The 14,363-nt window shown below is 37.3% G+C and overlaps 1 protein-coding gene across 20 annotated transcripts in view; it reads left to right on the plus strand.

Annotated features, from left to right (window-relative positions):
* Nucleotides 1-1,067: 1,067 nt before the first annotated feature.
* The window catches only part of HNRNPC (heterogeneous nuclear ribonucleoprotein C), a 52,545-nt gene continuing 39,249 nt past the window's right edge, over nucleotides 1,068-14,363 (plus strand). For 4 of the 20 annotated variants that reach the window (XM_061430545.1, XM_061430554.1, XM_061430559.1 and 1 more), the window contains exons 1-2: nucleotides 1,162-1,324; nucleotides 5,928-5,953. The gene's annotated coding sequence lies outside the window, so the exon portion shown is untranslated. Of the gene's footprint in view, nucleotides 1,325-1,934; nucleotides 1,980-5,431; nucleotides 5,596-5,680; nucleotides 5,954-6,483; nucleotides 6,666-14,363 lie in introns of all 20 variants that reach the window. The other 16 variants (XM_061430544.1, XM_061430552.1, XM_061430560.1 and 13 more) reach the window with 10 other exon arrangements.

Consider the following 14,363-nt stretch of genomic DNA (forward strand, 5'->3'; position numbering starts at 1 on the left):
ATTTGAGTAAAGGACATTAAACTCGTTACTAAATTGTCTTGATTTTTGCCATTTGACAGGTAGACAGTTTCCTTGTGAATCTCTCTGAAATTAAGAATTAATTCGAAACTAATGCATAAAACTGTATTCACAAATGCATATATTCCTTAAAATGTATAGAGTATCACATTCTCTCGATAAGTGTTCTGCAATCTTGCTTTCCCCAACTACACAGAGAAATATCCTTTATTCCTGTTTCTAGCACAGCTGGCCCTTATTGTATTGCGTGCTCGGCTGCTATAATATAACCCGAGGGACTGCAGTGCAGACGACGGCAGTAGGTGGGAAACAGGATCGTTTCAGGATGCGGAGAATTAAGGGACGCGATTGTGGGTTCGGGCGGGGGAGAGCTAGCCAGTTGAACCAATTTGGTTGGCATATAGGGTATTAGAAAGTGAGATGACCTGGGGCCAGAGGACGAATGCTGTAGTAGTATCCCAGGCCAGTATTTTATACTTTATTTTTACCTTTTGCAATGGAGAGGTGAGTAAGTCAGTTGTTTTGCGTAAGATATGGGTTGTTTGAAGGGCTTGACAAGCTGAGACATGTTCAGAAAGGAGCTCTAGGGTTGGAGAAACTGCAGGGCTGGTTTGTATTCTAGCTTTTAGTGCTCCCTCCCCAGTCAAAGAAAAAACAATTTTTTTTGTCCACACCGTGGGCTACAGCTTTTCCTTTTACCTAGGCCGGAAGCTAGGGCAGACCTTTCGGAAGTCTACCAAACAAGACCCGGCAATCTTTATCCGCCCCCCGCGCCGCGGGAATTCCGAGATCCGGGTGAGCCTGCTTCTATGCGCTCTGAAGAGCAGATGGGATACTGAGACCGCCAATCAGACATATCGGATACCCGGATGTGAAGCGGTGAGCCTTACAAAGGCAAGTTTCCACCCAGAGCTTCGTCAGGGTACAGTGGCCAATAAGCATGACTCAGAAGATAAACGACAGGAAATATAACCAGTTACAAACTAGTTTTTCCCACGCATGTGGAAATTCTCTAGATTAGTCTAACCCACTACTGATTGTGATTGGATAGAATTGTGAAGAGCGGTAGAACTGTCTAATGAGAAGCGGGAGCGAGAAAACTCGCAGCCAATAGGAGGATTCTCAGGAGTGGGGCGGGCCTAGACCTTCGCCTCGGCGGCAGAGGAGACTCGGGGGCCATTTTGTGAAGAGGCGAAGACTGAGCGATTGCGACCGCGTTGCCGACCTCGAGCAGCAATCGGCTTCTCCACGTAGAACCCAGGGGTAGGAGATTCAGAATCGAATCTCTTCTCCCTTCCCCCTCCTGGTAAGTGGAGGGAGCGGAAGCAGGGGAAGCGCTGGGTTCTTTGGGGAGCGCGAGGTGGAGTGGGAGAGAGGACGAGGGAACCCTCCCCTCGGTAGAGTAAGCAGGCCCCCATTTATTCTCTGGTTTGGGGGATTAGATCTTACGCAAGAGTTTTCTAGGCCTCGGCCCTTGCGTAGATTTTTAACCCAGTGTCCTCTAGGCCACAATCGGCAGGGAAAATGCTGTTTTTCTTATTCTCTCTCCTGTGTTAACGGCTGTCCTTTAATTTTCTGTGACCATGAGGACTCTGAGATTGTGAAAGGGATGATCAAAGATGCTCATGAATGTAGTTCAAGTTAATGTAGTGCCGATGCTTCCTGTTAAATTGAAAATTAAGTGGGGGATGGGGAAGGGTTATCAAGCAGAAATTTTTTGTACCGCAAGCCTCCAAATTCTGGAGCGTACCGCAGGGTATAAATATGAAAATAGGTTTAATATTTTACTGATTACTTTTTAATTTACGCCTCTCTGAACAAATGATGGACCTTGAAATATTTTCAATTTTATTTAAAAAATTGTAATCTGATTTACATATTAACAGTAATAATTAAAGCTGGATTTTTATCTGCAGGTTACAAATCACTTGAAATATATAAGTTAGTGGAACTTGCTTGAGGTAGGTATTACTATCTTTCATAGACAGAAACCGAGGCATGAGTGTTGATTGCCTGGGTCATATTAATCAGCCGAACTAGTAAGGAATTTGGTCTCCAGGTTAAGTCAAGTGGCTTTACCTCCCCGTTGGAATAGTAGATATTAAAAGTAATTACAGCAAGGACTAGCGGTAACTGGAAATCCCCAAACTGCTCTTGGGGAAAAGATTATGAGTATTGCGTTTATTAATGTAATGTCCTAAGATTTTGTAAGTTTATTTTCGGGATATTCTGGCATTAATTTTCCAGACCATCCCAAAGTTGGCAAAAATGCATAACTATATGCCTTTTGTTAAGCAGGTATTATGGTGGTTACTATTTGCTAAGCCCTGAAAATTACTAAACAATTTTTGCTCAGTTTGTAGAAATTACAAAAGTTTCAAAGTATCACATTCACTTATCCAAGAAACCGCTGTTTTTTAAATATTTTTGTAAGATTTAGGTGATTTTGTTTTTCATAATGTGTTACACATTCACAAAAAGTAATGTTAAGTACAGTTTAAGCCCATACTGGGTAAATTTGTCCCTTAGGAACAGAAGCTAAAAAACTGTTACTCTAGGTAGCTATGTATCAATCCCTTAGCATATAGATTTTGTAATAGGAATCAAAAGCTTTGCCTTAAAAAAAATAAAAGCTTAAGCATTTAGATTGTCACATGGACTTTTAAAAGGGCAATGATTGGTTAATTTAGGAAATCATACACCTAATATTGTTGGCAAATAGAAATGTATGAAATCAGTATTTAAGAATGGTTAAATTCTTAAATGGCAATAAAATTATTTGAAGGGCACTTTTCTTGCCTTGAGGTGTTAGAAATGTGTTCCTTAGGATCAGCATGTACCAAGGTAACAGTTTAATATCACTCATCCGGAATGATTTGGCCACAAAATTAATATCTGAAATAATTGTAGATTTGATTTCAAATAGATAGGCATTAGTAACATTTTCATGTTGGCTGGAGTAGAGGGATTTAAGAAGGGTGGGTTAAGTTGGAGGACTCTGTTTCCCATGCTCATGCCTCCTGTTTTCTTTGATAGAGGATATAAACACACCTTATTCCTGATTAGGTCTCTAGAGGGTTTTGCATAGTGTGTGACCTTGTTTTGGATGGAATTGCTGTAGAAACAAGCAAGGAATAAGCTCCAAAATAGCTAGTTATTCTAATCTTAAAGATTAGTTTATATTAACTGGTGGATGTGTGAGATGTCAAGTGGGGAGTGTACAGTTGAAAGAACCCTGGTCTAGGAGTTAAGAGAACTGGATTTTTCCCCTCCTGCTGCTTATTACCTACCTGTTAGGCAAATCAGTTAAACTTTCTGAAATTCAGTTTTATATTTATAAGGGGGTCTTAGACTTCTTACCTCTTAATTTCTATTTTCTATAATTCAAGTCATTTGTTGCCAGAAGGCTAAATAGTGTACAGAAATAGTTTTATTGTGTGACAACAGTTTTTATATATTAGTAATCACTGTTAACTGTTTAACAGTATTTCAGTCTTCACGTCATTTTATTAGTTGTCTGGGGAGCATTATTTGCTCATACTTAATATATAGTCATTCATTCTCATTGGGATCAGGGAGGCTTAAAATTTTGTACGTAATAGATTTACTAGATAGTTGACTATGGTGAAAACCAGAACTTTAAGATGTAGCATAGCTGCATGTGTTCTCTTAGACACTGGAAATCTAAAGTTTATAAAGGGAAAAGGAATTTCTGTAGGGCTTTGTGGTATAGCATTTAGTGTGGTAGGTTATAATCTTCGAGTTAGTATGTTTCGATCCTAATTAGGGGATAGAGATTCCTTATTAAACTCTACACAGTGGTTCTTAAACATGAGCAGACATTAGGACCAGCAAGAGCGCTGGTTAAAACAGATTGCTGGGCTCTCCATCACCACTTTCTAATAAAGTCAGTCTGAGGTAGACCCTGTTAATGTGCGTTTCTGATATGTGCCACGCTATCTTGGTTGGCAGCCCTCCCTTTGAGAATACCCCTTTAGAAGAAGGGATGCAAATCTCCTAGAGGTTTGACAAAGTAAAAACTACAGGTGTACTATTAATTGCAAAAGTTACAATTAGGTGTTAAATTTGGTTAATCATTTTTATGAGGGGGTAGCTCATCAATTAAGCATAGTATCTTGGGAGACATCTTAAGTTCTTGAATTTGAAAGATGTAAATGTTTTCATATTACTTTTTAAGCTTATAACATGTTTACTGAGGATTTGTTTGTAGATGAACCAGTTATTTAACATCCTGACATTACTGAGTACCAAGTTCAGGCTGTGATTCCAAAGAAGAAAACTGAATGTCTCACCATAACTGAACATCCCTTACACTTACACATTCAAAATGTATATTTCAATGTACGTTCAAATAATTGTACATTTTCTGTAACTTTTTTTTAATAGTTTGTACATTTGTAACATTTAACACATCAGTTAAAATTTAACACAGTCTAAGTGTAAAAGTAGCTTATTTGGTCTACTACTTCTCAAAAATAGAGTTAATAGTACCTTTTCTATTGCTGTAGTCATTAATTTGTAATTGACTTAAGGAACACTTTTTAAAAGCTCAGCTTAAATTTTTTAGTTCTGACATTTGGAAAGGAGAATAAAATCTCATGGCTGAATATTAAAATGCAAGTACAGTCATTCTTATTTGCTCAAAGACCTACAATCTAATTGCAAATCTTAGCCAGTCTGTTGTGGTGGTATGTATCAGATTCTTAGAATTCCTATCTTGGAATTAGCAATATGTACTATCTGTAAACAGTGGGACCACAAAGAAACAAACACGTACTTTTTGCCTGTTTTTTTAACACTGTATAGTCAGTAGCCATAATAATCTTTTTTCCTTCATCTGACTTTTCATTCTGTTACCGAGTGGATTAATGTGCTCTTTATTTAAACTGGTTCCCTGACAGGTTCTGTCAGGTCTTATAGATTGACCACTCATTGGTTTTGAGACTAGATGTCATCTCTAGTATGTATCTTCAGAGTAGACCCTTCTCCTTCAATTTGTATGGTAGGAAAAGCTACCTGGGCCTAAAATTTAAAACACAAATCTGCTTTCTGCTGTTTGACATTTGCTCACTTCATCTCTGTGTACCTGGTTTTTCTAAATTTTCTTTGGCCAAACTGATTATCAAGAGGAGTGTTTGAATGTGGATATTTTTCTGAGACCCTTAAGGGAATACAGGTGCATATGTAATTAAAATAATCACCTACTGACATTGAAGAATTGTGAAGCCAGTCACTGGTAGAGGTGATAATTCTATAGAGGCTCTCCCCATCCAGTGGGATGTTATGTTTTACCAGAATGTTACATGAAATGGACAGATATTTCTGTCTTGGGGGTTTAGGGCACAACATTTCTGAGGAACTCTGACTCAATCTGTCCCTTCTCCTTTCACAGGGCAGCAAGGCGAACCCCATCCCTACTCACTGGAGCTCAGCTTTGATTTTTAACCTCCCTTCCCCACCCTTCCAGAACACACACATTCCCATTCCAAAATTGATTTTATAAAGACATTTTAAACATAATGATGCAACTTGGTGTGCACTACGGCAAATTTACAGGTGGTTTTTTTTTTCAATTGTTTCCAAAAACGGGACTTGGATTTAAGATGTAATTTTTAAATTTCTATTTCTATTTTTTCTGCAGCAATTGGGTTAGAGGAGGAGGAGCCTTTTAGCCTCTCATAAACTGACCTCTCTACTTCCTCGTGTATTTTTAAGATTGATTGATGATGTGGAAAGGGCTTTGCTTGTCTGCTACTGAGAACTTCACCCTTGGCGGTTTTTGTGGAAACTGCTTTTGGAAAGAGAAAAGAAATGAACTTTACTGACTTGACATTTTTGCACCTCCCGTTTTTCTAATCTGGGCTATTTTTATTTTTGTTTTTTTACAGTGAGATTTTTTTGATCTTCAGCTACAGTAAGTTATTCCAATTTTTTTTTTACATTTTTCCTGACTTTCCGCTGATTTCCTTTTTATTGTTGTTACTAGTTACTATTATTTATTATACTTAATGATGGTGATGATGATGATGATAATGACACTGATGATTTTTAACCGGATTAAAATCGAGTTTTTCTGAATGTTCATTAAGAATTTCTCCGGCCTCCTGATTGACTTTGGAGTTTTACATCTTGGGAGAGAAAGTGAAGGCATTAGCATTTTTAAGTGGATTGATCACATAAACCTTTTCTCTCCCAACCCTCCCCCCTTGCCCTTATCCCCTTCCCCACGCTGGAAAGAATTTTACTGGCTGTTAAGTCTGTGACCTTATTTTTCCTGATCTTTAACTTAACTGTTTTAGAGCATCTCTGGACGTCTGTATTTTTTATTTTTTTATTTTTGTTTTTTTTATTTTTAATCTTTCATTTGTTAAATTTTTAAACTGTGCTGCAATAAAATGTGTGTGGTATTACTTAACACCTATGATGGTGATGGCATTTTCCCAGAAAGCCATCCCCCTCCTGTTTCCCTTGAAATCCCATCCTGCTTTTCCTGTACACTACCCATCATCACAAACCACAAGCTGCAGCAACACGGATGCCCAGCCTGGAGCAGCAGCAGCCAGGATGACCTGGAGCCAGGGGGGCCTTCGGAACAGATGCACACCCTTCCTGGGTGATGGTAAGAGGTGTGAGGTCCACTTGGTTTCATTGGAAAGACTAGGAAGTAACACCTGTTTAAGTTGATGTCGTGCAGGTGATAGCTTCTGGAAATGTTTAGGTTAGGCTTTTGTGTGTGTATCTCAAAAGATGTTTCCTAAGGAAGGACCCTTCAGGGTTTTGTACACTAATGGAATTATGAGTGTCAAACTTGGGGTGCTGAGGGTTTTTCCTAAAGCAAAGAGCAGCTGAAGTTTACATATAGTTTAGAATGAAAATGACATGTTTTAATGATCAGCAAGACAAAAATGTTAGGTATTCTTTTTTTCTTAGATTATTGCAAATTAGTAAACATTTTCTGTCATTTAGAGTAATCTTTACATAGTGACAATAAATTTGGATTGTATTTAGGCTTTTTTTATCATTAAAATTTAGTGTGAATCAACCCACAAGAAACATGCTTTGATATTGAAGTGCTATCTGACTGGAAGGTTTTTTTTTAAAAGAAAAGGATAAATAGACTTTTTAACCTCAGAAAGCAGGGAAATCTGTATAATCTCTGTATCCAAACCAGGAAAGATCAAGGATTGACCTCTTTTTCAGTGATTACTTGTGGCCCAGCTACATATTAGGGAATCGACTGTGTTCCAAAGGTTAATGAGACTGAATATTCACAAGAAAAATGCAGAGATTAATAAGGATGTGGATAGTCAAAGTGTTAAAAATAATAGCAGCCTGTAGAAATCACAGAGAGTAGGATGCAACTGAGTGACTAATACACGGTAATATTTTAACAACGGTGAAACGTTTTGATAATTCACTTGAGAGTTGCTTTAATGTTGAGCTGGGGTAAGGCCAGGAGAGAAGTAGAGTGGCTTTTAAAGGTATACTTAGCTGTGTGTACTGGAGTAAATCACATACTTGACCCCTCCCCTTACTCCTATTGAAAGTAAAATCTAGTTAAAGTGAAAACTGAAGGCAGCCTCAAAGGAAAACAAAATGGGAGAAAATTAAGTAAAATGCTGTGAAGTTACCTGGAAGAGGAATGGAAAATTTTCTTTTAGGTCCAGGTTTTATTGATATCGTTTTACAAATCCATTATTTCATGGGTCATGTTCTTCTGGTTTGCGGAATGCGAAAAGGTATAATAGTTCTTCGGGGACTCATAGCCTTGTGAGAGAGACTGATGGATGATATAATGTCACTGTGGTTAAAGGTAGGCACAGAGCCTATAGAACTGTGCAATAGATGGGCGCCTCATTGACTCTTAAGAGTTCAGGAAAGGCTTTTAGAGAGTTAAGGCCAGGTTATAAAAATTTTAATACCGCGCCAAGGAATTTGTACTTGATCCAGAAACTGACGACTATTAAAAGATTCTGAATTGAGGAATGATACCAGATTTTCATTTTTAGAAATGTCATTGTAATAGCCATGAGGAAATGGCCGTAGAGGAGAATGAGATTGGAGTAGGTGATAAGTAAGAAACTGGAATAGAGGGAAGAATAATGAACTGGCTTTACTGGCCAGTTCACTGGGCAAATATCACTGCCAAAAGCAATGGTACTGGGATTAGGAACCAGTAAATTTAGGATTTGGTGGTGGCTGTGATATGGAGAGTGACAGATTTGGGAAGATTCCCAGCTTTCAAGTTAGAAATGTTGTTTATTAAACATTGGAGTGCTTATTCTGAAAATCACCATTAGGCTTGGGCATATACAGGTGAACAAAACATATTGTCTCCTCCCCTCTTGAGTATTGTAGACCATTGAGAGAGAAGAGAATAGCACTTTCACAGTCTAGATTCATGAAGGAAAAGAGATGATATTTAAGGGAGCCAGATACAGATATGGCAATGAAAGGGTGCTGCCAGCAGAGAGACCTTAGGAGCTAAGTGTAAGTAGGACTAAAGACTAGATTAGAAGACCTGTTAAAATAGGCCACTGTCTATTCATCTCTTGAAGAAGATAGTAATCCTAGGCCTGAGGGCACTTGGCCCTGGTTTTTCAAATAAGATTTCTTTGTGTGTATTAATGAACAAGAGTTTGAAGAGGATATTTAATTAGGCTTTAGGGAAGTTAGTTATTTCTCTAACACCCCTGTTGAATCAGACCTGACATACTAGCTTTCCTATTTGAAAGGAAAAATGAAGTACAAAAACTTCAGTTTCTTGAAAGTGGTAAATGGGGAACTTACCATGTGTCCATTACTGTTAAAGTTCCTGTATTAACTTAATTATAACCTTATGTAAATACTACTGTCTTTTCACATTTCAGAGATGAGACTATTCAAGCACAGATTTGCATAATTTGCCCAAAGTTAGACATACCTAATAAATGTCAAGTGAGGCATGGATTCAACCCAGGCAGTTGAAACTATAGATATCAAGTCATAATCATACTAGACTGACTGTACATGACATGTGAAGTATTCTAGAAAAACATCTTTGATTAAAGTGCCTAAAACAAAAAACTGCTCTGGACTACTGTTTTTAGCAAGTTTTAAGCAAAAAGTCACTGTTAAACTATTTTGTTCAGTTTACAACAGTTTAAATAGCATGACGTATCCAAGGTAGTTATTTGGGTAGATACAGGTTTGTAGTATAATTTTCAAGACTCTTTGGTTGTAGCAACATTCTTTAGGGAAATAAACAATTAACATTTAAAAGTGAGTTTCAGTTGGGAGAAAAAAAGTAATCATATAATTTATGGTTTTAAAAAATGTGTAACCCCGAGGGATTTACTAAATCCAGTGGTCCTTTTTCAATCCTTATCAGTCTTGTTGGTATGATTTAACCAGTTGAGCTGCCACTTTTTAAAAATATTTTTTACTTAGCTTCCAGGTTTCATTCTCTTTCTGGCTATTCCTTCTCCCACTTAGCTCTGTGGTTCAGTTCTTCCACTTCACTTTTCTACTCATACTTCCCTGTGTCATTTCATTCAGTCACATGATTTTTTATACTGTCTATAAGCTGATGATGCCCAAACATGTATCACCAGCCTGGACTTCTCTTTATTGTGTCTATCCAGTTACCCAACTGACAGCTCCTGTGAGTGTTAAGTATATATCAGTTCAAAAGTCCAAAACTGGGCTCCTGCTGTTCTTCTCTCAAACCAGTTTCTTCTGCAGAGTGTTGCCATTTCAGTTAATGAAACTGGCGTTTTCATGTTTACTTTAGTTAGCCATCCTTGACTTTTTTTTTTTCTGTCATACCTCATCTTTGGCATTGTAGAAAACACTATCATTTCTGCCTTTTAATTATAACAAGGATTCACCACTCATTCTGCTGTGACTTGATCCAATTTCAAGCTGTCATTTGTCTTTGGCACATTATTACAATAGATTTATATTTCTTTTATACCTCTACCCCAGTCTGTGGTAGCTAGATTGATCCTATTAAAATAATAATGTTTGACCTGAGTTTCTGGTTTGAAACTCACTTAATAGCTGCCTATTTCAGCATTCAAGTCAAAATTGTATTGTGATTTACAAGATGTGCTGTATGATCTGTTATGCACCTCCTCCTTGTTAATTGTATACTACTCTGCTTCAGCCACACTGGCCTCCTTAACTGAGATTTGAATATACTAAATGTTCCTACCTCAAAAGCCTTTTTTGGGTGGGGGTGGGGGCGGGGGGGGGTGGTTCTTCCCCAGACAGATTGGATTGCTCAGTTCATTTTCGTTCTTACTCAAAAGTCATCACCTCTGTTGTTTTCTCTCATTTAGCCTTCTAATTTCTCTTTAACACTTTTCATCAGCTCACATATTATAGAAGTTTATTTTCTACTGTGTAAGATATAGAGAAATATCTGGAAAGATGCACGTGAAAACACCATTGATGGATTACTTCTGGACAAGCGGGAAGGACTTAGGGTTAGAAGGAAACTTGCTTTGTGTGGTCAAAGACCATTATTGAGCAACACAACAGTATTTTGCTTATAATTAAACCTAAAACTCCTTGTTGTCGATATACTTCAGCTCTTTGATTTTATGTCTGAATATAAATAGCATAACTGGCTTCTGTGGTAGTTTAGTAAGTGACTTGTAAAAGCAGCCTTAAATTAGGTTTGCCTGTGATGGAATGAGTCCCATTTGAGGATGTAGGCTACTGTATTGCTGGTGATGGGGCTTTAATAAAAATTTGAGAGAACTTTGTCATTTTTTAAGGATTTATTCTCCACTGGGAATACATAGCCATTTTTAAGCAGTAGCCATAGGGAAGGAAATGGCAAGCCACTCCAGTATCCTTGCCTGGAAAATCTCATGGACAGAGAAGTCTGGTGGGCTGCAGTCCATGGGGTCGCAGAGTTGGGCATGACTGAGCGACTAACACTTATAGTAGATTAAGGGCTTCCTCTGTGACTCAGTGGTGAAGAACCTGCCTGCAAATGCAGGAGACACAGGTTCCGTCCTTGGGTTGGGGAGATCCCCTGGATTAGGAAATGACAATCCACTCCAGTACTCTTGCCTGGAAAATTCCATGGACAGAGGAACCTGGTGGGCTTCATCTATGGAGTCACAAAGAGTTGGACACGACTGAGCACACATGTAGTAGATGAAAGGGCATCTGAGTTTTTCTTCCTATCTAATCTGATTCCAGATTGACCTTTCTGAAATACTCTTCCTATTTATTGTTTACATTAACCTGTGGCTTTTGAGTTGGTTTCAGAACTAATATAGCTTCCTGGAAAGTCATTGAACCAGTCTTAGGCTTTTCTAACTTGTCTGGAATAACATTTAGGAATAGTTGAATACATGTTAAATGAGAAATTTCCCTTAGTCCTCTTACTAAATTCTGAAAATTGTGTAACCATAGTGTGCTATAACTCCTTGAATTTTTAAATTTAAGGAATTACAGTCTTTGCCTTAGTAGTTTTGTGATAACTTTAAAAAACTTTAGAGCTAAAATTGAGGTAATAAAGTGTTCTTTCCAAGGAAAAAATTTCCCTTGTTATCCTTGAAAGTTTGTTGGCTTCCTGTGTTGGAATTAACGGTTTGTGTTAAGATTTAGTTTTACTGAAACTAAAAAGGAAGACTAATCAAATGACTTGATTGATGTGAATTTTTAAAAGAAGTTACCCCCATCTTTATTTTGGCCTTAATCCAAATTAAGCAATGCATGCACATACAACATTTAGAAAATGCAATGGAGGCCCATCAAAAAGGCATACTTACCCATCCAGAATAAAAGTTTTGATGTGTCCTTTCAGACTTGTTTTTTTTTGGTGTATGTATGCTTTTGAAAAAGTAATGTCCTACATATGACTCCTGTCTGTGGGATTTCCCAGGCAAGAATACTGGAGTGGGTTGCCATTTCCTCCTCCACGGGCTCTTCCTGACCCAGGGATTGAACCTGCCTCTCCTGTGTCTCCTGCATTGGCAGGCAGATCATTTACCACCGAACCACCTGGAAAGCCCCCTACATATGGCATATACATTTAAGTAGTCGTCTTTTTTTTCAGCATGAACGTAACATCAATATAAAATGTTATTAGATACAGCTCTCCTAAAGATCATAATAACTGCATAGTATTACATTGCATACTTACGCAGTGTTTTTGCTTAACCAGTACTCTATTGTTGAGTTCTTACGTTTTTCCTTTTAAAAGCAATTGAATAGTCTTACAGCTAAGATTTTGTGAATAACTCTTAGTTATTTGCTTAGAATTAAGCCCTAGAAGTGTAACTGTTCAAGAGCATGCATGTTTTAAAAGCTGCAGTCTAGGTTGCTCTCTGAAAAAGGTAAAAACAGTTTACTTAATGTAAGTGACCACTAATATTTGACTTCTAATTTTGTTAATTTCTTGAGTCTTTTTCACTGTTTCAGGGTTTGGTCCTGAAATTTAAATGTTCTTCATGTTTGATAAGTCTATTAATTGAAGAGTAAGAATGTTTAAAGAGTTAATACATTTTCTGAGTAAAAGGCTCCCACCAGGTTAATTGCTACGAACTTGTCTGGCTTTGGCAAATTTGGGGTAATCTTGTTTTAATCTATACCTACATCCATTCCCTTCCCTTCATGGTTTTTTTTTTTTTTTAATTTTATTTTAAAACTTTACAATATTGTATGTAAATAATTGATTTATTTCATCTATAGCTATTTCATTGTTTCTTTGAAAGATAAGGACTCTTATCACACAAAAACATGTAATAAAATATATTTGAAGACCCTAAGGTGGTACTCTTTGAGGACTGAGTGAGGCATTCTTTAGGTGTGTTTTTTCTATGGGAATGGTAGCTTGGATGACTGTTTTTTTGCTTACGTGTTATGTTTTGCTTATTCCTTCCTAGAATTTGGAAACTTCTGTTAATCAGAGATAAGTGTAAAATTTTGAGTGAGAAGCTTGGTAATGATTATCCTCATGTGTGATAAAATTGAGTTTTCAGGCTAGCAAAAGATGGAATTTGCTGTATTCCATATACATTTTGGGCTTCCCAAGTGGCACTAGTGGTAAAGAACCTGCCTGCCAACGCATGAGACGTTAAGAAACTCTGGTTCAATCCCTGTGTTAGGAAGGTCCCCTGGAGGAAGAAATGGCAATCCACTCCAGTATTCTTGCTTGGAGAATGCCATGGACAGAGCAGCCTGGCAGGCTATAGTCGATAGGCTCACAAACAGACACGACTGAAGCAACTTAGCACACATACACATTTTACTACTAAATTCTAGGACTGTGCTTTAGTTGCCTGGGTCTGAGAGATGGAGAATGATGTAGGAACTTTAAGTTGAGTTTCCCTATTAAAAATTATTTTGTTGTACCATCAGATCTTTTGTTCTTAATTCAGAAATCCGTGACAGTTTTTCATGTTTGATCACAAAACCTGACTTCAACTGACATGAGATTATTTATAGTCTTTGTTATATTTAGTGACTATGCTTATGTATTATTGCAGAAATGTTAATGTATTATATCTGGTAACAGGATGCTTTCCCAGATCCCGCTCGCTGTTACATAGCAAAATTATAGTATTATCTTTGCAAAATCTGAAAAATCTTGATTTTTTTCCTAATGTGTCTCCTGGTGAGACTTTAAAAAGTTTATTTGTTGTTACTAAAGGCTGAGTTTGAGTTCACCGATAACATTGAAGCTTTCTACAAGATAATAAATGAAGTCTTATGTGTAAGTATTGTTGACCCTTGCTATTCAGACTATGATCCACAGCAATAGCATATCATCATCATCATCTGGAGGCTTTTTAGAATTACAGAATACCATGTCCTACCCTTTCACTCCTTTTTATTACTTGGGAATTGGAAATTTTAATAGACTTTCTGATGAGTGTTTTTGCTCTTTGGGGAGCATAGTTGAGGGTCATAAAGTAGCCACATTTTATGTAAATTTGAGATAATGCAGTATTAAAGATGACTCATGTACAAATTTTGAATAATGACTCTTCCTAATTACAAGTAGAATTAAAAATCAAGTAATTACCATCAGGCAATCTGAATAAATGGCTGAGCCACTTAAGCTAGTAATCAGATATACATGCCATCCTGAAATGTGTGTATTTTGAATTATCTGAGCTCTTAGGCAAATCATATATAGTGTGACCAATGTGTAATTATTTCTTTGCAATAAATGATAGCTGAAACATTTGAAAAATGTAACCTTGTAGGTCAAGGTGGCTCTGAAGTTATGACCATTTTTTCCTTTTCCCAGCTTTTGAGACATAAGAAAACAGAATAATGAATTTCTTTCACCTAGATTGCTATGTTTGCTTTTTCTC

The sequence above is a fragment of the Bos javanicus genome, chromosome 10 (genome assembly GCF_032452875.1).
Source record: "Bos javanicus breed banteng chromosome 10, ARS-OSU_banteng_1.0, whole genome shotgun sequence".
NCBI lineage: Eukaryota > Metazoa > Chordata > Mammalia > Artiodactyla > Bovidae > Bos > Bos javanicus.